Source organism: Eriocheir sinensis, chromosome 20, assembly GCF_024679095.1.
Source record: "Eriocheir sinensis breed Jianghai 21 chromosome 20, ASM2467909v1, whole genome shotgun sequence".
NCBI lineage: Eukaryota > Metazoa > Arthropoda > Malacostraca > Decapoda > Varunidae > Eriocheir > Eriocheir sinensis.
In genome coordinates this window covers 6493972-6518802 of record NC_066528.1, presented here as the reverse complement: position 1 = coordinate 6518802, position 24831 = coordinate 6493972, and the positions used below count along the sequence as shown (strand labels likewise).

At 47.2% G+C, this 24831-nt stretch overlaps 1 protein-coding gene across 2 annotated transcripts in view; it reads left to right on the top strand.

The window, feature by feature from the left end:
* Window positions 1–8032: 8032 nt before the first annotated feature.
* Window positions 8033–24831, top strand: part of LOC127001121 (uncharacterized) — a 29013-nt gene continuing 12214 nt past the window's right edge. The window contains exon 1 of one of the 2 annotated variants that reach the window (XR_007754729.1): window positions 8033–8453. The gene's annotated coding sequence lies outside the window, so the exon portion shown is untranslated. The remainder of the gene's footprint in view (window positions 8454–24831) is intronic. The other variant, XM_050865302.1, reaches the window with a different exon arrangement.

Sequence of the window (24831 nt, the reverse complement as noted above, 5' to 3'; positions counted from 1 at the left end):
TGAATTTACTTGTTATCGTTACTATATATATATATATATATATATATATATATATATATATATATATATATATATATATATATATATATATATATATATATATATTTATATATATATATATATATATATATATATATATAATATATATATATATATATATATATATATATATATATATATATATATATATATATATATATATATATATATATATATATATATATATATATATATATATATATATATATATATATATATATATATATATATATATATATATATAAGAACATAAGAACATAAGAACGCAGGAGTTCGCAAGAGGCTGTAGGCCTGTACGAGGTAGCCTTCGACCCTAAGCTCCTGTGTATCTAACCCCACTTATTATCGCTGTCTGAATTTATCTAGTCTATTTTGAATGTGACAATTAATATAATTTCACCACGCTGAATGCCAAGCCTATTCCACTCATCCACCACCCTGTTAGTAAACCAATTTTTTGCCTATGTCCCTGTTGAATCTGAATTTATCCAGTTTAAACCTCGTTACTCGTGTCCTACCTGGTTCTTCTTACCAACAAAACCTTTAAGAATGTCTCCCTTATTAAAGCCCTTCATCCATTTATAAACCCTCACCTCGGCGTCTCCACGCACCCCTTCGCCTTTCTAGAATGCAAGTTTAACTGTTTGAGCTCTTCCTCGTATGGCAAGTTTTCTCACACACACACACACACACACACACACACACACCGCACACAGCCTCAAAATATACACACACAGCCTCAAAATATACACACACAGCCTGCACACAGCCTCAAAATATACACACACAGCCTCAAAATATACACACACAGCCTCAAAATATACACACACAGCCTCAAAATATACGCACACAGCCTCAAAATATACACACACAGCCTCAAAATATACACACACAGCCTCAAAATATACGCACACAGCCTCAAATGGTATTTGGGTAGGCGGTGGCTGAACGGATAGCAAGACGGCCCCGCGTTCAGAAGGACGCGAATTCAATCCCCGCCCGGTGCCACCAAGCTGGGATTTTTCAGCCGCCGCCGAGTGGCTTAAAACTACCCACATGCTGTCCAGAAGACCACCTATCAACCCGGACTCTAGATTCTAGGATTAAAGATGAGCTCCGGAAGAGCAACATGAGCCAATGCAAGATGGCGCCACTATAAACACTCGCCTGCGCCAGAACGGGCTGGGCCGACCATCAGGACCCACCGGGAAGAAGATTAGGAGACAGATGACAAAAGATGTGTTATGCCGGACGTGTTACTTGGGTTCCGTGTCGCCGTCAGGAGACTCCGTGAGAGGGAGATATAAACACTTTGCACAGCTTCTGTAGTTTAATATTCTTCCTTAGTAGTACACTTCACCTGACACTTACCACTAGCTTACTATGACTGGGACTAGACTCTCTCTCTTCCTATATATATCCAGAACAGTACAGTCTAGAATGTTACAGTATATTTTAGATCATACAAGAACATGTGGCAAAATATATGCGAGTTGGCAACACTTCCCGCCTGGCGTCTGGCCGCGCCTGTGCAGGTTGTCTACATTATAACTGCAATGATAACCTCTAAGGCCTAAGCAGAATATCGAATAATATTAGACATAGATGTACTAATGCCACCAAATTGTCAACTTATGTGAATGAGCTTAATCCGTCCCTGTCTCAGCACCCAGTATGTGTGACAAATTTATGTATTCCTGATTTCCACCGGGAGGCATTTACTCGACTCAGATTGATGTCACATAACTCAAAGCAGAGACTGGTAGGTGGAATCGTGTTTCACGTCATTAAAGAGTTTGCTCATGTGATGAAGTGTCAGTCCAGACAGAGAGTCTGTAGCGATTCACTGTCCCATCACTGAATCTCATAGACATTTTTGCTATCCTGAATTTTACTGATATTAACACTCTGTTAGATGAAAACACTTATATGTGAGTTATGCAAATACATTTTCTGATAAATTTTTTAACCCAATCTCGTGTTTTAGTCCAGATATATATATAGGATCATTGTATATATATATATATATATATATATATATATATATATATATATATATATATATATATATATATATATATATATATATATAAATATATATATATATATATATATATATATATATATATATATATATATATATATATATATATATATATATATATATATATTAATAATAATAAATTATATATTCAAGATAATAGTTAATAATAATAATAATAATAATAATAATAATAATAATAATAATAATAATAATAATAATAAAAATAATAATAATAATAATAATAATAATAATAATAATAATAATAATAATAATAATAATAATAATAATAATAATAATAAAAATAATAATAATAATAATAATAATAATAATAATAATAATAATAATAATAATAATAATAATAATAATAATAATAATAATAATAATAATAATAATAATAATAATAATAATAATAATAATAATAAAAAATAATAATAATAATAATAATAATAATAATAATAATAATAATAATAATAATAATAATATAACTCCTAGAGTAATAGTTAATAATAATAATAATAATAATAAAAATAATAATAATAATAAAAACAATAATAATAATAACAATAATAATAATAATAATAATAATAATAATAATAATAATAATAATAATAATAATAATAATAATAATAATAATAACATTATTATTATTATTAGGGTAGGCGGTGGCCGAACTGGTAGCGTGCATTCACCGCGTGATGGACGACGCGGGTTCAGTCACCGCCGAGTGGCTTAAAACTACCCACATGCTGTCCTGAAGACCATCCATCAACCCGGACTCTAGAAGAAGCCGTCCAAGCGAATCAAGAACGAGTTCCGGGGGGCAACATGAGCCAATACAAGATGGCGCAACTATAAACACTCGCCTACGCCAGAACGGGCTGGGCCGACCATGAGGCCCCACCGCGAAGAAGACTTGGGCCGACCATCAGGCCCCACCGGGAAGAAGCCTACCGGCGCAATAGGCCGCAACATAAAAAAAAAACCACACACACACACACACACACACACACACACACACACACACACACACACACACACACACACCACTCCGTAGCTCAGTCCGTTAGTGCGCTGCCACGCATCAAGGCCTGACAGGCGGCAGTTCGAGCCCCGCTCAGGCCGGAATCTTTCCGCTGACGAGGAGTGGTTACTTTCCCCCCTTGAGCAAGGGGGATGAAATGTGTGGTGTGAGAGTTCATAACAGTACCCAGAGATCGACTAGCTATAATGAGCATCAGCTAGGGCCCTGATGAGCATACGCTTGCTCGTATGTCGACTGGTTGGCGATTGCGAGTCCAACTCGTGATCAAGCCGTGGTGAATTACACACACACACACACACACACACACACACACACACACACACACACACACACACACCGTTCCAGTAGCTCAGTGGATAAAGCTCTGCCCTGGCAGGCTGAAGTTCGAGCCTCGTTCAGATCGGGATTTTTCCGCTGACAAGGAGCGGTTAATTACTGTCTCCCCTTGAGCAAGGGTGATGGGGTGTGTGGTGTGTGAAGGTCCCGTCAGTACCCAGCGCGTGACTATGAACCTTGCTATAATCGGGAAGGCAGCAAGAGATGAAATATAAAAGTTCCCAGTTAAGTTTCCTGAGTTCTGGAAAGACATAATATTTAGTGTAGAAGAAAGGGAAATATATCAGTGTTGTCAAAGAATAGGAGCCGGGTAGGTGTTTGGGAGGTTATTATAATTGTGTCGAGGTGGCATTGATTTTGGAGATAATAAAGGACACCAAGCTCCTTGTGCCCATTCAAAATGACATCAAGGTCAGAGTTAAGCGTCCTGTAGCGTCCAGCCTTGAGTCATGTTCCCATTGGAAGTGTCTTGTGTTAAATGATGTTGATCGGGTAGTGCAGCGTCGAGTCATCGGCGTATGAATATAGTTCAGGCAGTGAACCCTACAAAATCCGGAAACTTGCCCCAGCCCTTATTTTTCACGAATTTTGGAAAATCAACCGCTTTGGTGCGAATCGCCATAACTCCCTTATTTCTAATACAGAAATGTTTTTCGTATCAATCGACGGCAAAATGAAAGGGCTACATTTTGTAGTAAGCGACTGAGCTCAAAACAGACTCGAAAGGGTAAAAATCGAATAAATTCGCGAAAACGGCTCTGAAAAAATAATTGAGTTCCCAACCTTGAAACCTGCTCATTTTTGAGAATTTCAAAAACTTATTTAACAATAATACTTTAGCCCTACCAATGTGCTTTCCAATATGATGCATAACATTAATAATAATAATAATAGTTAATTCGCTAGAGCTCGAAATGTAAACCCTTTGAGAGCGATTTTGACGAAATCCAGACTCTTTGCCGTTTTTGTCTAGTGTAATAATAATTGTTAATGCCTCTAGAAGGCTGTAACTTAATGTAGCCCTCTAATGGCAATAATAATAATAATAATAATAATAATAATAATAATAATAATAATAATAATAATAATAAAAAAGATGATGATGATGATAATAAAAATGGTAATAATAATTATAATTATTATTAGAGCAATAATAATAATAATAATAATAATAATAATAATAATAATAATAATAATAATAATAATAATAATAATAATAATAATAATAATAATAATAATAATAATAATAATATTTTTAGTGTTATTATTATACCTATTATTTATATTATTACTATTAATAATAATAATAATAATAATAATAATAATAATAATAATATTATTATTATTATTAGGTAGGTGGTACGAACTGGTAGCGTGCTGGGCCCACATTCACCGCGTGATGGACGACGCGGGTTCAGTCACCGCCGAGTGGCTTAAAACTACCCACATGCTGTCCTGAAGACCATCCATCAACCCAGACTCTAGAGTCTAGAAGAAGCCGTCCAAGCGAATCAAGAATGAGTTCCGGGGGGCAGCATGAGCCAATACAAGATGGCGCCCTTAACAGCAAACACTCGTTTGGCCGCCAGAAGGGGTTGGGCCGACCATGAGGCCCCACCGCGAAGAAGACTTGGGCCGACCATCAGGCCCCACCGGGAAGAAGCCTACCGGCGCAATAGGCCGCAACATAAAAAAAAAAAAAAAAAAAAAAACACACACACCACTCCGTAGCTCAGTCCGTTAGTGAGCTGCCACGCATCAAGGCCTGACAGGCGGCAGTTCGAGCCCCGCTCAGGCCGGAATCTTTCCGCTGACAAGGAGGTTGCCTTCCTTGATATTCTTGGGATGAAATGTGTGGTGTGAGAGTTCATAACAGTACCCAGAGATCGACTAGCTACAATAAGCATCAGCTAGGGCCTAGATGAGCATGAGCTTGCTCGTATGTCGACTGGCTGGCGATTGCGAGTCCAACTCGTGATTAAGCCGTGGTGAATTACACACACACACACACACACACACACACACACACACACACACACACACACACACTGTTCCAGTAGCTCAGTGGATAAAGCTCTGCCCTGGCAGGCTGAAGTTCGAGCCTCGTTCAGATCGGGATATTTCCGCTGACAAGGAGCGGTTAATTACTGTCTCCCCTTGAGCAAGGGTGATGGGGTGTGTGGTGTGTGAAGGTCCCGTCAGTACCTAGCGCGTGACTATGAACCTTGCTATAATCGGGAAGGCAGCAGGAGATGAAATATAAAAGTTCCCAGTTAAGATTCCTGAGTTCTGGAAAGACATAATATTTAGTGTAGAAGAAAGGGAGATATATCAGTGTTGTCAAAGAATAGGGGCCGGGTAGGTGTTTGGGAGGTTATTATAATTGTGTCGAGGTGGCATTGATTTTTTGGAGATAATAAAGGACACCAAGTTCCTTCTGCCCATTCAAAAATGACATCAAGGTCAGAGTTAAGCGTCCTGCAGCGTCCAGCCTTGAGTCATGTTCCCATTGGAAGTGTCTTGTGTTAAAATGATGTTGATCGGGTAGTGCAGCGTCGAGTCATCGGCGTAGGGGTGAATGTAGTTCAGGCAGTGAACCCAACACTTTGGACCGGAAACTTGCCCCAGCCCTGTCATTAAGCCGCGAGTTTTGGAAAATCAACCGCTTTGGTGCGAATCGCCATAACTCCCTTATTTCTGGGCTACAGAAATGTTTTTCGTATCAATCGACGGCAAAATGAAAGGGCTACATTTTGTAGTAAGCGACTGAGCTCAAAAACAGACTCGAAAGGGTAAAAAATCGAATAAATTCGCGAAAAACGGCTCTGAAAAAAAAATATTCAAATTTAAAAATTTCAAAAAACTTATGTAACAAATAATTTAGCCCTACCAATGTGCTTTCCAATATGATGCATAACATTTCCCGACTCCCAGTAGTTTCGTCGCTAGAGCTCGAAATGTAAACCCTTTTGAGAGCGATTTTGACGAAATCCAGACTCTTTGCCGTTTTTGTCTAGTGTGGCCTTGTTAATGCCTCTAGAAGGCTGTAATTTGGCATGTAGCCCCTCTTGGCAAAGTACTTTGACCAGTTGGAAGGATTTTTTGATAGCTCGATTCCAAGTTTGTCGTCGAGCCGTCACACATACATATATACATTCATATTTGGTATAAAAAAAAGCTAATTAAATGTATTATTCATAAATGGGAAGAAATAGGGTTGGATGCTAAAAAAAAAAAATAACATGTATAATAAGGCTTAATATAGGTTGATTTATATAGTGAAATGATTATATATAAAAAAGTAGCTTTTCATATATATATATATATCTTAAAATGGCCTTAATACAAGATAGTCAACATATTGAAGTGTTCATATATAAATGTTTATGCAGATGTATTAATTTTTTTTGGCGCCAGGAAGTTTTTTCGTCGCGTCGCGTGAAATGAGTCAGATTCGGCGAATTTTCGTCGCGACTTCTGGTCAAGCTCGAGCAAAAACTACTGAAGCTACGAAGGCGTGCTTGGTGGCAAATTAAAGCTCTATTAATACAAATCAATAATCAGAAAATAAATTGGAAACCACTAAATCAATAAAAAAAGTTATAAGCAAAGGCCTAGAACATGTCCAAATCGCGGCAAAAGGCCGAAAAGCAGGCTATTTTGTGACGGCTCGACGACAAACTTGGAATCGAGCTATCAAAATATGCTTCGAGCTGGTCAAACTACATTGCCACGAGGGGCTACATGTCAAAGTAAAGCCTTCTAGAGGCAAACCTTTCTAGCAATAGCAATGCCACACTAAACAAACACGGCAAAGTGTCTGAGTTCGTCAAAATCGCTCTCAAGAGGGTTTACGTTTCGAGCTCTAGCGACGAAACTACTAGGAGTAGTGAAATGTTATGCATCATATTGGAAAGCACATTGGTAGGGCTAAATTATTTGTTAAATAGGGTTTTTAAATTCTCAAACAATGAATGGGATTCAAGGTTGGGAACTCAAAAATAGTTTTTTTTCAGAGTCGTTTTTTGCGAATTTATTCGATTGTTTACCCTTTTGAGTCGGTTTTTGAGCCCGGTCGCTTATTACACAATATAGCCCTTTCATTTTTTCCGTCGATTGATACCATACACTTTTCTGTAGCCCCAGAAATAAGGGAGTTATGGCGATTCGCAAAAAAGCGGTTGATTTTCCAAAATTCGCGGCTTAATGACGAGGGTGCCGCAAAATGAAAAGAGTCCGCCGTCCATTACTTGAGATGTCACTGGTTCAGGCTGTTAGGGAAAGATCATATTGAACAATAGAAGGGTAGTGGGAGATAGAACAGATCGAGCCTAGCATAACACCATGCACTGCTGAAAGGATTTGGGGTAGAAGTGACCATCTACTACAGCACAGATCAACACACACACACACACACACACCTGTCCTCATAAAATTACAGTGATCATTTAAGGCCCTGCTGGGCTATTCACAAAATAGGCTGTGCGCCACTTTGCTGCTACTTTTCTACGGGATCTTTTTTGTCGTGTGAGCACACTTGTATAGATACCTATATAGGGAGTCAATTAACTTTTAATAGAATTATATTAGACCGACTTTCACCCCGCTGCACACACAAGCGGTCACAGCCTTGGTAACTGCACCCTCATAGTAGCAGCACACGTGCACACCCTCGCCTCAGCGCGGCTCTTCAGGGCGTCAGCGTACGAATGATTAGATACATGAAAAGATTTAACTGTGCCTCACGCTGGCCACTCGCGAGCCGCGATGGCAGTGACGCGGCTCGCGGCAGCCATTCACGGCGCTCCACCCCAAGGCTACGCCGCGGCCCCTAGTGTCAGTGCGGGGCAGTACGTGGGGTGAGTACTGAGCAGCGTTTAGGTATATGCAGGGTGCCGGGCAGGGAGTGTAGCACGTTAACCCTTGGGGCCAGCCAGCAGGAGGAACAGTGCCCACCGAGCAGAGAGTACCGCAGCGGCTCAACACGTATTGGTAAGATAATACAGAATGAAAGGGGAATTTGACATTAAGAAAAATCTTAAGTGTGTAACTTTGATTTGTACTTATCTGCTGACCTTGGTATGAGTTTCCAAGCAGATGCCTTTAGCTGTGTCGACCGTGCCAGTGTTGAGGCGTGCGTCAGGCGGCGGCAGCCAGGGCAAGGCTATAGTGCGTGGCATAATAATAATAATAATAATAATAATAATAATAATAATAATAATAATAATAATAATAATAAATGGTTTATTCATTTGTAGGCAGCCATAAGGCTGAAAATACACAAAAATACCATACAATGAGTTTCATGTGGTGAGTAATGGGGGAAGTGGGGAAGGGTGATGTGTGTGTGTGTGTGTGTGTGTGTGTGTGTGTTGGAGTGGAGGGGTCATGTGATCATGGAGGTGTTAATGACCCTCACAAGTGTCGGTATCGCACTAAGCCGATATCTGTCCGTGCGAGTTTTGACCGGGACGAGAATATTGTGGTGTCTTGTGGGTCTAGTGGGGGGAGGGAGGGCGGGTGGGAGTAGGTCTCTATGACGGGGGTTATGGAGGAGGGACTTGCCGAATTTGGTTAGGTTAGGTTAGGTTAGGCGCACCGCGTGTTAGGGCTGTCCCGAAGCACGTTAGCCGAGTGATAATAATAATAATAATATATAGTGTTGCTGTCTCCAAAGCACAACTCTCGAAAAGTTCATTTGTTCTTGATACAGAAGTACAGAAGTAAAGTATACTTGCCACAACTTATCCAGCATATACATATGTCACCAACAGTGACAAACTAAACGTCTTAAGGACTAGCTCCCTCACCGCACGCTCTGGAGTTCACCGCCTCTGTAACTAAGATAGGTCTTTAATTTAGTTTACATCTGGAGGCATTCAATAGAATATAAATTGTCTCATTAACAGCGGCAGTCTGTTTTGCAGCATTTGGAGCCATACAGGAAAACTACTTCATATCTCTCTCTCTCTCTCTCTCTCTCTCTCTCTCTCTCTCTCTCTCTCTCTCTCTCTCTCTCTCTCTCTCTCTCTCTCTCTCTCTCTCTCTCTCTCTCTATCTCTCTCATGTTCCCACGCTTACACAGAACTGCCTCTATGTACTTAAGACTAATTACGTCCCCTAACTTCTCTTCTCTCATCGTCCTCTGCCCAACTCAGAATATCTTTTCAATTTCGATGGACTGGGTTTTTTTTTTGCCAACATTTGCTATCAGCTTTCTTAATTCTTATTTACCTTGTTAAATTCCTTCACAATCCTTTTCAGCACCCTTTCACTCTCTGCCAGTAACACTGAATATTACATCTCCAAATAGGTCTGCCAACGACTGTTCCGTGCTTCTCACTCGCAGCATTGGGACTGACTCCCCTACTCAGGCTTTCATCTCCCTCAACAACCATCCTCATAAACATTAAACAGCCTTAATTGGTGACGTAATTAACACACCTCTCACACCCACAACGAAGAGCTTTATAGTTTCACATCAGGTGATATTACTGTTATGAACATTAGAAGGCATAAAAAAGATTCAAAGACATTATATGCAAGAATATAAATACAACAAGTAGGCCTACTTGATAGCAACTGCATGTAGGACAGCTTGCTAGTCTGCCGTAAATCAATTAAGAATGGAATAGACGACTTAAAACCTTTTACCGCGCCAAGATGCATATCAGCTATTATTATCTTGGTTTGCTCTTAAGGTACGAAAAATGATTAGTACCTAAAGGTTAATTGGGCGCATACGCTTTAGCTACGCTTTGCCTCAGTGCTCAACTCGATCCGTTCCATTGGTCTTTGGGCTTGACTATAATGATGTTCAGTAGTACAGAGTAGAGTCATCGGCGTAGGAGTGAACATAAGTCAGTCTGTTATGGAAATATCATATACTGAACAATAGAAAGATAGTGGGAGATAGAACAGAGCCATGCAGAACACCACTGTTGACAGGATTTGGGGTAAGAACCCTGGGACGCAGGGTACGTCAGTGTGCCGTCCATGCAGCAAGTGCCCACAGTTTACCGTCCCTATATATATATATATATATATATATATATATATATATATATATATATATATATATATATATATATATATATATATATATATATATATATATATATATATAGGTACCACAAAGAGTCCTGCCAGGGCACCCCAGCTTCATTTACACTTTCTATTACACTCAAAATCATGCTTAAAATGAGATATGAAACTATAGTACCAAGTATTTCGATATCTTTTGTTTGCACTAAGGCAGTACACGCACACAGCCCACGAAGAACAAGAAGAATAAGTTGCAAGGGAAAAGTGGCAGGGCTCCCTTCCTCACTACCAGTGTATGACAACAGAACGAGGAGAGAAGGGGGCTTGCAGAGTGCAGAGTGCACTGCAGAGTCAGACTTCCAAGGCGACTCAGTACTGTACGACCATGCTCGTAGTTGTCTCTACTTTTCTTGTGTTTTTATACTTGGTAATATAGTTTCATATCTCATTTCAAGCATGATTTAGACTAGAGTGTAATAGAAAGTGTGAATGAAGCTGGGGAGCCCTGGCAGGACGGCTCGCTCTCCCTGCGTGGTAACACTGCAGCAGAAAATGCATAACTGGCAGCTTAGGCCCGCGAGCCAGGCGGGACCAATTAACATTCCGTAAGAGTGCCACACACAGCTGGGTAGGCGGTGACACCCTTGCCTACTTATCAGAGGCGGGTGTGACTGTTGGTGGCAGCGAGTGTTCTGAGTGCTAATTGGTTTACGGGTACAGAAACTCATATCCGCCAGGGTTACTTTATTTCGACAAACTTTTTCTTTTGTAGAGGTTTATTGTGCAACTATACCATATATGTGATGCCCGTGATTTGCATCCATTACATGTACATGCTCGGATCCATAATAAATACACGTAAACAATATTATATAGTTGGACAAAGCGGGCATCGGCCCACCGCTGTGCGGGTGAATTGTTTTCACCTCAGGGAACTAGACGTCCCTGCCCTGCATAGTCTCAGGTCACCCTTGGACAAGGTGTAATACCTGATCTGTCTCCCGTGGCAGGGTCACGGTGAAGCCTCTGGGCAGCAGCAGTGGTGGATTGGACTGCAGACAGAGGATCTCTTTATGAGACAATGGCTGGAGTTCCAGGGTCCTAGTCAGCTGGACCGTGCCTAATTATTTAGGCCTGCGGTGTAGAGGAGTGTGGCGACCTCTACACTAAAAAGCCTCCCTGGGAACCAGTTGTCGGTGTGAGCTCCCCGTCCCTCCCCTCTATCGACGATACTCCCATCCCTATTCTGCATAATAACTGGTTCTTGTTTTCTCCTGAAAGAGATGTCTTCCGTGGGCCATTTGAGGTTGTACCTCCCGGCTTCTAGGTGGAGTTTCTGAGGGTTTTTCTTATACCCAAGGAATATTTCAGCTTTTTGGTCTCTCAGGAAGGGCGTCTGATACTCTCTAGAGTTGGTGGAGAACACCTGGTGACAGGTGCCACTGGCCAGGCCTCGAAAGGGTCGCAGAGTTGGGTTAGACGTTTCGGAAATTGGGAACGAACTGCTGGTTTCTCTCCTCCCTTGCCAGCTCTGCTCTGTGTGACTACGCCGGCCCCGTTCTATGGGACAAAACTTCGAGGACAATAGCTGAAAAGCGCCGGGTTGTGAAAATCTCTCTCGTGACCGCGGCTCAGGACAAGCGATTGGTCTTTGAGGCCTTTTCAAGACCCTGTGGGAGCGAACTCCCAGTGTTGGAGGCATCTAACACAGCAGTATCTAATTTCCATGCACAATTTTTATACAATTCAATTTATGGTCACAATTTAAGTTTTTTCGAAAGCGCTTTTAATATTTGCCCAAACTGTTAACTCGCTTAAATTTCTAACAATGCCTTCGAACTTTAAGTGTGACGTCTGTCCCGGACGTTTTGCAGCTCAGTTCTTCCAGCTGAGTAAAACTTGCCGCCTCTGCGTTCAAAGATTACATCTTCAGAAGGCTGTGACTGAATGGAAAGTCAAGCACAATGAACTTGAAAAGAAATTTGTAGCCCTTCAAGAATTTGTTTTAACTAATGTGGCAGTGACTCCACCATCGATGGTGGAGAGGCCCTCCACCGAGACTGTGCCCTCTCCAGACGACCCTCCTGCTTCACGGGAGGACGTGTTACCTGCCTCACAGGTTGACTCCCAGCCTGCCTCACAGGATAACCCCCAGCCTGCCTCACAGGATAACCCCCAGCCTGCCTCACAGGCTAACCCCCAGCCTGCCTCACAGGACTACACCCAGCCTGCCTCACAGAACCGCCAGCCTGCCTCACAGGCTGACCCCCAGCCTGCCTCACAGGCTAACCCCCAGCCTGCTTCACAGGCTAACTCCCAGCCTGCCTCACAGGACAACTTCCAGCCTGCCCCACTTAACGCTTCTCTTCCTGCTTCACAGGATGTCGGGATCCAACCTGTAAGGAATGGAGCCAAACCGAAGCAGGCAACCAAGGATTTACTGACCCCCACTACCTTCAATAGGTTCCAGGTGCTGGCAGACACCATAGAGGATGAGTTCGAGACTCGCCTAGTTGGGGACTCCATGGTGCGTGGCCAGCTGGTTGAGTTCTGTGGTCGTTCATCAAACGGCCGCAGAAAACGTTACTGCTATCCAAGTGCCAGACTGGACGACATCACTGCAGCGTGCGATGATGTCACGAGAAATGCCGACCGAAACACCCTCTTTGTCATTCACGCGGGGACAAATGACGTAAAGACAACCCTTTCTGAGGAACTGCTTGAGAAATACCGCCGCATGATCAAGCAGTATAAACGTAAAACGGATGCCAGTAACATCATAATCTCAGGAATCCTCCCGAGGGTCGGTGCCGAATCTAGCTTTTACAATAAGGCCTTCAGCACAAACAACAGACTTCAGTCCCTTTGCTCACAAGAAAACGTCCAGTTCGCTAACTTGTGGAACAATTTTTACTACGATTCAGACTTGTTCCTTCCTGATGGCATTCACTTAAACCCTGTTGGAGCAGCCCGTTTCGGGAGGCTGCTCTGTGACCAAGTGGCTCTTCGAAAGCCAAAAAACGCGGAGGCGAGAACACCAGCAGCTCCACCGTAAGGGTGCACTCAACCCGCAAAACTCCCGACTCGAATCACATTCGAAAATAATATACTTGACCTTATCTTTTCAACGACAGCTGATCTAGTTAACGAAGTAAATGTTGGTCCAATTTTTAGTTCTAGCGATCACCGAACAATCACATTCAGCATCAATATGAAAGAAAGTAAAGTAACTCCTAGTAAAGAAAAGGTGCCTGATTATATATCAGAGAGCGAATTTCGTAGGACTCCGATCAATTCTAAATAATTCTGACTGGACTGAAATCACGGCGGAAACAGATATTGATAAATCTTGGGGGGCCTTCACCACAATATTAAACAATGCCATAAGCATATGCGTACCCTATCGTAACAGACGTTCAGCTTCTAAGAAAAAACCCAAATGGTGGAATAACGAAATTCAAAATAGCCTATCTCTTAAAAAATACGTATACAGTAGATACATATCAACTCAGAGCGAGGCTGACAAACTAGAGTTGGACAGAATTCGCCGCGAAACCAAGAAATTAATAAAACGAAGCAAGAAAAATCTTGAAGAATATATAGCGGAAGCAAGTAAATCTAATCCTAAAGAATTTTTCAGCTATGTAAATAATAAAAAGTCACTCACTTGTGGTATCGGACCGCTTGCTAATGAAAATGGTAACCACACGAACGATTTGATAAGGTCCCCCACCAACGACTGCTCAGCAAACTACTGGCGCACGGTATCTCGGGAAACGTTCACAATTGGCTCGCGGACTGGCTCTCTGAGCGGAAACAGAGAGTAGTTCTTAACGGTGTTACATCTAACTGGCTCGATGTCAAAAGCGGCGTACCTCAAGGATCAGTGCTTGGCCCCATGCTCTTCTTAATTTATGTTAATGATATCGATGATGGGCTCACTTGCAAAGTATCAAAATTTGCTGATGACACAAAAATTGCTAGTAAAGTAACTGCGACACTCGACGAAGAAGCTTTACAATCAGATCTAGATCGACTTGCACGTTGGGCCAATCAATGGCAAATGAAATTTAACGTTGACAAATGTAAAGTGTTGCACATCGGAAAAAATAACAATCGCGTTCGGTACGTAATGAATGGCCAACAACTTTCTGCAGTAAGTAAAGAAAAGGATCTTGGAATCACTATATCAAGAGATTTAAAGCCCGGTCAGCATTGTTCAGAGGTAGTTAAAACTGCAAACAAATTGGTTGGCTTCATCGGACGAGTCTTTAATAATAAATCGGAAAAAGTAATATTAAAACTGTATAATTCGTTGGTTCGACCCCGTCTAGAGTACTGTGTACAGTTTTGGTCTCCCTACTACAGAAAAGACATAGAAAAGTTGGAACGGTTTCAACGAAGAGTAACAAAGATGATTCCTAGGTTGAGAAATTTGTCATATGAACAAAGGCTTAAAGAAGTAAATTTATTCAGCCTATCAAAACGAAGAATGCGAGGCGATCTAATAGAAGTGTTTAAAATGTTCAAAGGATTCAGTGATATTAATGCGGAAGATTACTCTACAATTGATCGGTCAAATAGAACAAGAAGAAATCACAATTTGAAGATAAGTGGTAAAAGATTCTCGTCGCACGAAGCTAAACACTTCTTCTTCAATCGAGTTGTTAATGTTTGGAACTCTCTACCCTGTGATGTCGTTGATAGTACAACAGTTACGGCCTTCAAGAATAGATTAGACAAGTGTTTTGAATCCAACCAGCAACTAAGATATTACTCATTGTCGTAATAACGTTAAGTTCTTTCGAATATTGGTGTCCTTGTCCGCTTTTATCGCCCGGTTAGTGGTAGCAGTAATGGTAGTTCTTTCCTCTTTCCTACATAAATTCCATGCAGTTTTTCCATGCTGCATGGTCCTTTTTCCTTTCCTGCCAGCTTTGGCTGGAGGGATCCCCCATCCCTCCAGCCAAAGCTGGCAGGAGGTGGGGAGGAGCCTTCGCCTTTGCTGTCCTTCATCTTCCACCTTTGATTAGATAGTTAGTGTAGCTTGTCACAAACAACCTCGTAAGGACCAGCAGGTCTGCTGTTGTTTGTTCTTCCTTTGTGTTCCTTTGGGGGTGTTCGGTGGCGGTGCAGGCTAGCGGCGTGGTGTTGTGGCAGCGCTGTCAGCGCGGCTCACGTCGCCCGGCTGTGCGGGGTGCGGGCGTTGGTCACCGTGGGGGAGGTGCCGCCCGTAGCACTTCGAGGAGGACCTGTGTCGGGGTGTGTCGGACCGTGAGGGCGGCCTTGGCTTCACACCGCCTCAGGGGCCGGCCGTCTCCTGCAGGATGGGCGGCAGCCGCTGGCGCTGGTCTGAGGCGCGCGGTGGCTGGGCAAGACAGGAGGTAGTGCACCAGGGGGCGGCGGGCGCGCTCTTCATAGTGCTCGCATATCCGCCCATCGAAGCCGTCGTACAGCTCCTCCCTGGCGCAGTAGCCCAGTCTGAGGCGCTGCAGCAACGCGTCGTCTGCCCTGCGCTGCTGGTAGGCGGCGTCCAGTTGGGTGTAGGCGGTGGCCGCAGCGTACCAGGCTGCCTGTTTCTTTGTTCCCTCCAGTTCTCGGAGCTGCTGGTGGGCGTGGTGGACTGCTGCGTGTTTGGCCTGTGTCTTGGCCTGTTGCAGGCTTGGCCGCACAGGTTTGGTGACGGTGGGGCCTTTGGCTGCCATCTTGGCGGCCTCGTCGGCGGCGTCGTTCCCTCTGACTCCAAAATGGCTGGGGATCCAGTGGAGCCGCACCCGCCTGCCTTGCGCTGCAAGGCTTTGCAGGATGCCCAGGATGGCGGTGATGAGGCCCACGTTGTCCTTGGGGTGGCCTTGTAGCACCTGCAGGGCCCCCCGGGAGTCTGTGTGGAGCACGACGGTGTCCTCTTGGCGATGCTGTGCGTGCTCGAGGGCGTGCAGGATTGCCACTATCTCTGTTTGGAGGGAGGAGCAGTGGTCTGATGTCCTCCACGCCCGCTGCCGTCCACCAGTGACGAAGGCGGCGCCCGTCCTCCCGCTGTCGGGGTCGACAGAGCTGTCAGTGTAGTACACCGCAGCGCCCTGCTCAGTGACCTGCGCCATGGCCATCAAGGCGTGCTGACGCAGCTCCGCGGTAGTGCACTGCGCCTTGCTGGCGGGCAGCTGTGTGGCAGTGAACACTGCGGCGGAGGGCTCCCAGGGGGCAGAAGGCCTGTAGGTGGGGTCCGGGCGGTCCGGCTCTCGTCACAGCCAGTTACCCGCGTGCCGGCTGGTGTTGGCAGTAATAGTGGTGCCGATTAGCCACCTGTTGTAGAGGCACTCGACGCCCTGTGCCATGGCTAACCGGAGTCTTCCCGGCGCCACGCCCTCCACGTCGCGCTGCAGCACTCTGGCCACCCGGCAGGCCATGATTGATTGATTGATTGATTTGGGATTTCCTTCGTGGCGCCGCAACATCTTGGGTCATATGGCGCCGGAGTGCGTAATAAAATGGAAAGCAAATTAGTAAAATAACCTTAGTTTAGAAAAATCTATCCATGGACCAAAGTATGTTGAGGGGTATTAAAAAGTGTTCTAAAATGGTCCATTAGAATAACTTCAGCGTTTAAAAGACTACAGGAGATGGAGAACGCCCACCTCCCGCAAATACCCCATGACGTCATATCCCGGGGTGAGCACCTTTTCCCCCAGCATTAGGGAGAGGGAAAAATTTCCATCTACATGACACCGGGAGAGGTACTGCTCACGCAGGTCCTGCAGACTGGGGCACTCGACCAGCAAGTGCCGGACAGTCATGGGGACCAAGCAGTCGTCGCAGTAAGGCTGCACACCCCGAGACATGAGGAAGCCTTGTGTGTAGCGTGTGTGACCCGTCCTCAGGCGGGCCAGAACGGTTTCCGTTTTGCGACACTTTATGTGGGAGTAAGACCACGGACGTCTTGCCCTGGTCGTGACTTCCCCCATCTTGGTGATGGCAGTCATATCCTCCCATCTGGCCTGGCACACGCTATCAGCGGTGGCTCGGATGTTAGGGTACAAGTCTTTGCAGGGAAGTGGGCGAAGGTGAGGTGCAGCAGCAGGGACAGGCCGGGTAGCCGCCGCCTTGGCCAGCCGATCGGCCTGCTCGTTCCCCTGAACCCCTACATGGGCCGGGACCCAGCAAAAGGCCACCCGACTACCTCGACGGTTTAATAAGTAAAGCCATTCTAAAATCGATAAAATAAGGGGATGACAGTAATCACGGGCCGCTAGAGCAGCCAGTGCGCTACGAGTCGCTATAAACAGTAAAGGAGTTCTGGGGGAGACTAAACATAATTTTGAGAGCTAGTAAGATAGCGGAAGTTTCAGCCGTAAAGACTGACGCCACTCTAGGAAGGCTAACGCCCCGGCAGAAGGTGGGAAAGACGACACTGAAGCCTGCTCCAGTGTCCGACTTAGACCCATCCGTATAGACGGGAACAGAGCCCTCGTGAGAAGAGAAGTGCTCTAAAAATAAGGACTGTGCTGCGTAACAGGGGAGGGAGCTCTTTTGGTCCGTTATAGGTCTACACACTTCTACGCTGGGAAACTGCCAATAGCCCACCCTCGGGATGCGGTGGGGACAAACAGTGAATGGAAGAACTGCCCAGGCTGCCATAAGTGACTGCACCCTATATCCAAAAGGTTTAGGGAAACTCGGCCGAGCGTCATACACGCGAGAGCGAGAATCTTGGGAGGCGGTAACACAAGGCACAGAATCTGGAAGGCGGTGAGTCCGATACCAGCATCTCAGCATTAAAGACCTCCGGCGCAGGTCCAAGGAATGCATGCCGGCATCCACTAACATACTAGCAATCGGACATGACCTAAAGGCTCCTGTTGCAAGACGGACCCCAGCATGATGCACAGAGTCCAACATACGGAGACGAGCATCCGACGCAGATGAATATATCTCGCACCCATACTCCAGTTTCGGAAGTATAAGTGATCTGTGCAACATGAGGAGGGTCTGGCGATCCGCACCCCAAGAGGTATGGGCTAAAACTCTAAGGAGGTTAATTGCCTTCAAACATGTTGCCTTAATATACCGGAGGTGAGGGACCCAGGTCAGCCTTGCATCGAATATCAGCCCAAGAAATCGGGTCTCCTCCACACATGAGATTCTGCGACCGTAGAAGTATAGGCCTGGGTCCGGGTGGACTCCATGAATACGGCAGAAGTGCATGGCCACAGTCTTAGTTTGGGAGAACCGAAAACCTTGAGTTTCAGCCCACGTGGATATCCTGTTAAGTGCCAGCTGTAATTTTCGTTCTATCAGTGACATCCTGGATCCAGAGACTGAGATGGACAGGTCATCGACATACAAACTCCCTCGGACTCCTTCTGGTAGTACACTAATAACGCTGTTGATGGCCACGGCGAAGAGAGTAACACTGAGAATACTCCCTTGCGGCACACCATCTTCTAAAAGAAGAGCATCAGAGTGCTTGTCTCCAACCCTCACCCTCAAGAAACGATTCGATAAAACTGTTTGATAAAATCGGGAGCCGGCCACGAAGACCAAACTCATGGAGGAAAGTAAGATGCCATGACGCCAGGCAGTGTCATACGCTTTTTCCAAATCAAAGAACACTGTAACTTGGTGTTGGTTGGAGGCGAAGGCCTCACATATAGATGACTCCAAAGATAGAAGGGCGTCTGAGGTGGATCGCATTTTGCGAAAACCATATTGTACTTGTGATAAAATATTCCCTTTCTCTAAGTACCACATGAGCCGCCCATTCACCATCTTCTCCATAACCTTGCAAAGGCATGAAGTGAGTGATATGGGACGGTAATTTGTTGCCTGCCGGTGGTCCTTTCCAGGCTTAGGGATTGCAATAATAACGGCAACGCTCCAGGAAGACGGATAATCACCGGTATACCAAATTCTATTAAAAAGAGACAATAAAAACATAAGTGATTCGTCAGGAATATGACGTAAAAAGGAGTATGGGATGTCATCGGGACCTGGTGACGAGTCATGGCACTGGTTTAGAGCTGAACGAAGTTCAAGACTAGAAAAAGGGGCATTATACGACTCGCCGTTATTAGAAGCAAAACTGAGGCCAGCAGACTCCAAGCGCCGACGATGGCGTCCCGAAGGAGATGTAGTGTCTTTCCTAGATACATTTGTAAAATGTTGGGCAAGGACTTGAGCAACTGCAATAGGTTCGGCCACGTTCCTGCCTGCTTCTGACAGGACAGGAGGGGAAGGGACGGTATATTTCCCAGAGATTTTCCTCACTCGTTTCCATACCTGCGCTAGGGACGTCTCCTTGTTTAGGGTGGATACGTATGCCTTCCACGAAGCACGACGGGCCTCTTTAAGGACCCGTCGGGCATGGGCACGCGCCCGTTTGAAGGCTTCTAAGTAATGTGGATCTCCACGATGTCGGCAGAGGCGTGAGAAAGCGGCTCGTTTTGCCTTCACAGAAGCGGCGCACTCAGGGGTCCACCAAGGCATGGGACGTCTGGGAAAGTGACCAGACGTCTTTGGAACTGCTAATATGGCTGCCGAGTGTAGTAAGGTAGTAAAATATGCCACCGCTTCGCCAGTGCTGCTGAAGTCATCTAATGACCGTGCAGTGGAACTTAGCTGTTTGAAGAGTTGCCAGTCTGCTTTATCTATACGCCAGCGTGGGAGGCGAGTGCGTGGTTCGCCCTTGGCTGACGATAAAACAATAGGGAAGTGGTCACTTCCATGCAAGTTCTGTAAAACCTTCCAGTTGAAATCTAAAATAATATTAAAGAACACAAAGACACATCGATAGCCGTAAAATACCCGTTTGGCTATGGAAGTGCGTCATATCTCAGAATTAAGAACTCCCAGTTCCTCATCTTCTACCACAGATGCCAGCATCACGCCTCGAGGGTTAGTGGTGCAGTCTCCCCTGATGGATGACGGCCATTCACATCGCCTAGTAAGAGGAAAGGGGCAGGAAGATCAGCGATCAAGTTATCAAGATCCCTCCTCTCTACATGAGCGCTTGGAGGAAGGTATAAGCTGCAAACTGTGTACTGTCGTGGGAGAAAGAGCTGGATGCTGACCGCCTGGAAGGGAGCTGACAACCTTACGCGTGAGAAAGGGATATCACGGCGGACCAGTATGGCACTGCCGCCACGATTCCCTTGGTCTTGTAGAGGATAAGAATATAAAATATGGTAACCAGGAGGCCCAAAAGGAGTACTTTCTCCTACCATGGTCTCCTGAATGCAAATGCATACTGGGGAATAACGGGCTATAAGACTGAGCAACTCTTCCCAATTGGCACGCAGACCACGGCAGTTCCACTGCACGATATTGAAGATGATTACTTAGTGAGGTGCTTTGGGGCTCTTCCGGAGAGGAATCGCCCTGCACCTACTGGGTTCCTTTTAAAGGGGCCATCACCCTTCATTAAAGGACCCTTGGTCTGAGCTGTAGCCGGTTGCGAGACCATATGTACCGCAGACCGATTGGCAGGCTGGGGACATTCAACTACCCTCCTGCCCGCGACTGCTGCCGGCGTCTTCCCTCTCCCGCCTCTCCCAACCGTCCGCCACTCTGAGGTAGCAGCAGAGGAGGAGGAAGCAGAGGAGGTCCCCGGAGAAGACTCTCCGGAGGCTGAGGCCACGGGCGCCGGCAGCGACGCACCGCAAGCCTGAGCACCAGCAGACTCCGGCCCACAGACAGCCGGAGTAGCTGGCGCAGGGGCGGCGGCAGCAGCCGACGCCCGGGGTACCTCCGGCGATCCTACAACTGGCGCCGGAGTTTGCAGCTTGGTAGGGGGAGTCTCATCGAGAGACTCCTCACTGCGTGAACGTTTCTGTTGTTGTGGCTCTGTTCGGAGCGGGACACGATTTGGTGTGATTTCAGGTAAAGGCGTCGACACAGAAACGACGGGAGCTGCAGAGCACGACATATCCTGGGAGGTTTTGAGACGGCGTTGAGCGTGTGACTGGAGAACTGAGGCATAGGTTCTACCAGGACTAGACAGCCTGGTAAGGGCGAGTCGCTTTGCCTCTACAAAAGACAATTTCTCTTTATTTCGAATGGTAAGCACCTCTCTCTCAAATCTAAGGCGATCACACTCTTTCGATGAAGCTGGATGGGGCTCGGCACAATGGTAGCACCGAACAGGGCCCGGGCACTCCTCACCATGGTCATCCCTACCGCAGGTGACGCATACTTTAGGGAGACCATTCTGCAGGCGGCGGCATGTCCGAGTCACATGTCCATATAACTGGCAATGGAAACAACGTCTGGGGTTTGGGACATATGGTTTCACGTGGAGGTTTAACCATGCCAATTTTACAGTTCTAGGGAGCTCTAGCCGATTAAAAGTTATGAATAGTGTGGGTGTGGGTGTCAGTGCTCCTTCTTCTTTCTTGTGGACACGCCTCACCGCAACAACGTCATACTCCTCGAGTTCCTTAACCAGGCGCTCCTCCGAGTAACGAAGGAGGTCTCTTGAAAATACCACGCCGCGCGATTGGTTCATGGTAGCATGGGGGGCACATGATACTGCAGCCCCGGGAACTGAGGTGAGGGCACGGAGTCTTTCACTCTCTTCAGGAGAAGAGACTTCCACAAGAAGGCTGCCATCTCCCTGCGGAAGCATCTTCGGCTCTCTGCCGCAAGTCTTGACAAGTTCACGGTGAACTTCGAAAATGTCGAGATCATTAACAGATCGACCATCTAGGGACTTTACGGTGATGTATTTGTCATAGGATACAGATTCAAATAGACCGGGCAGGACCTCAACTTGAGAACTCTGCGAGACTGGCACATTCTTTGGTCCCTGCTTCCGGCTCTTGGTCCGGGAGCCACCGGGTCTGGGGATTAAGAAAGAAGAGGCAGATGCCCTTTTAGTGCCACTCGGAGCCTGAAACGGCTCCAGGGTGGCGATGAGGAAAAGGCCGAGAAGAGGTTTCAGGGACGGTCGGAGGTCAGGTAGGGATGGAGGCCGAGGGAACTGCGGGGATATAGACGCCATAAAAGGTGACAATTATTTCACTTCCCCACCCCCCCACCCACCACGGAGCCCAACATGGGGAGGCTAATGCTGGAGCAACAGCTCACAGCAGCCTCAGGGGTAGTGGGGGAAGTATACGTGGCAGCTGCCTGGTGTGAGGCGGCAGCCGCGGGACCATTGCGGTGCCCACCAGACAACAGCCACTTGACCCTAGCCAACGCATGACCAGCCGATTGATAGAGCGGGGCCACACAAGACCACCCGTCTTACCCCAACCCTCCCGCCAAAGGAGCGTGTTGTCCACCGAAGGGAACTACACCCTGCCCCGCGGTGGACTCAACTCCCAGACGAGAGGGCGCGGGGAGTGTACGGGACGCCACGCACGGCAAACACGTGGGGAGGCTCAGCCATGCCCTTGATGGTAGTCGGGCAGGCACATACGTCACCACTGGTAAGCCTCCATTACCAGTAATGACGGGGGAGTGTTTAGTCCACTCTGGCCGACAAACAGCAAGCCCTACAGAGGTGGACGGACCACCTAAGTAGGTGGCGGCAGGCCATGATGCAGTCCACCCTGCAGGTGAGGGGCACCAGTCGGGTCTCATTCTGCATCACGCAGGCGCTGGTCCACCGCGGTGCTCCCAACATGGTCCTCATGGCGTTGTTCTGCACCACCTCCAGGCGCTGCTGCTGGTGCCGGGACAGGCCTACGAGGACAGGTGCGCTGTAGTCCACCAGGGAGCGCACCGCCCGCAGGTAGTACAGCCGGAGGACGGAGAAGGTGGCGCCCGTCCACGGCCGCGTCATGGCCCTCATGACGTTGAGCCGGGCCAGCGTCCTTTCTCTCAGGTAGCTGACCTGCTGTGTGAAGGACAGCTGCTGGTCTATCCACACCCCGAGGTACTGGTAGGAGGACGTCCAGGCCAGCCCGACTCCCTGGACGCGCAGCTGTGCGGCCGGCGTGGTGTCCCTGATGGCCATGGCCCGCTACTTCCCAGGGGAGATCGTGAGCCCCAGCTCCTCGCACTTGTCGGTGATGATGTCAAGTGCCTCCTGCGCCCTGGCGAGCTTGTTACCCCTCCCGGTGACGACGAGGGAGAGGTCGTCGGCGTAGCTCAGAAGAGTGGTGCCCTCCCGGAAGGGCAGCGCCACCAGCTGCTCCATCAGGAGGTTGAACAGGCACGGGCTGAGTATGCCGCCCTGGGGGGTCCCGTTATCGAAGCCCCTGAAGGAGGATTTGAAGCCCTGAAACTTGACCCTGGCCCGCCGCTGTTGGAGGTAGTCCTGGAGCCAGGCGAGTAGGCGTCCTCGGATCCCCTTTCTCACGAGATCGGTGAGGATGGCGTGTGGGCTGGCTAGCTCGAAGGCTTTCTCGAGGTCGAGGAAGACCGTGATGGTGGGACGGTTGTTGGTGTGGACCAGCAGGGTGATGAGGCTGTCTGCTGTGCTCTTGCCCTTAGTGAAGCCAAACACGTTGGGGTGCGGGCTTCCCATGCGCCACTGGAGGCGAGACAGCACCATTCTTTCGGCGGTTTTCCCTGTGCAGCTCAGGAGGGAGATGGGCCGGAAGCTGTTTGGCTCCTTGGGCTTGGGTATGGGCTGAATGTCAGCGTCCTTCCAGGCGGGCGGCAGGCGGCCCGCCAGCCACGACGCGTTGAGCAACGCCAACAGCGCGGCGTCTCCGGCGGGCCCGGCGTGTGCCAGCATGGAGTAAGTCACGCCGTCCGCTCCCGCGGCCGTGTCTCTCCCTTTCATCGCCCTGGCCAGTTCCTGTGGTGTGAAGGGTTGATCCGTCACGTCAGCCACGTCACGCGCCTCCCTGACCGCCGCGTCGCGCAGTTGCCGTAGACGCTGCTGGAGTTGGCGGGTGTGGGGGGGGAGCTGGTTGCTGGAGCCCTTCGTGGTGAGGGTGTCGATCAACCTTTCTGCCTCCTGGCGTGGGTGAGGATGGGCGGCTGGGCGGGGCTGCGCCGCCCCGGAGGCCCTTCTGAGGCTTCTCCACAGCTGGCCTAGGGAGGTGTGCTGGTTGAAGGTGGCGCACCATTTCAGCCATTTTGCCTCTTTGGCCTTCAGGGACACCTGTCGCGCACGCGCCACCACGTCCTGCAGGAGCCTCTGGTTGGTGGCGTTAGGGCGCCTCCTGTACAGCTTCCTGTGCACGTTGACGAGGTGGTTGTGTTCCCGCACCTCCTCGCTGTAGAACCACCAGTCGGGGCGTCGGCGGCGGCTCGAGGTGCTCCTGGGGATGGCCGCGTCTGCTGCGCTCTCTATAGCCGCCGTCAGGTCCCTCTCCTGCTGGTGTAGGTCTGCGGGCGGCTCGTAGGTGGACCACCATTCGTCGAGAGTGGCCTG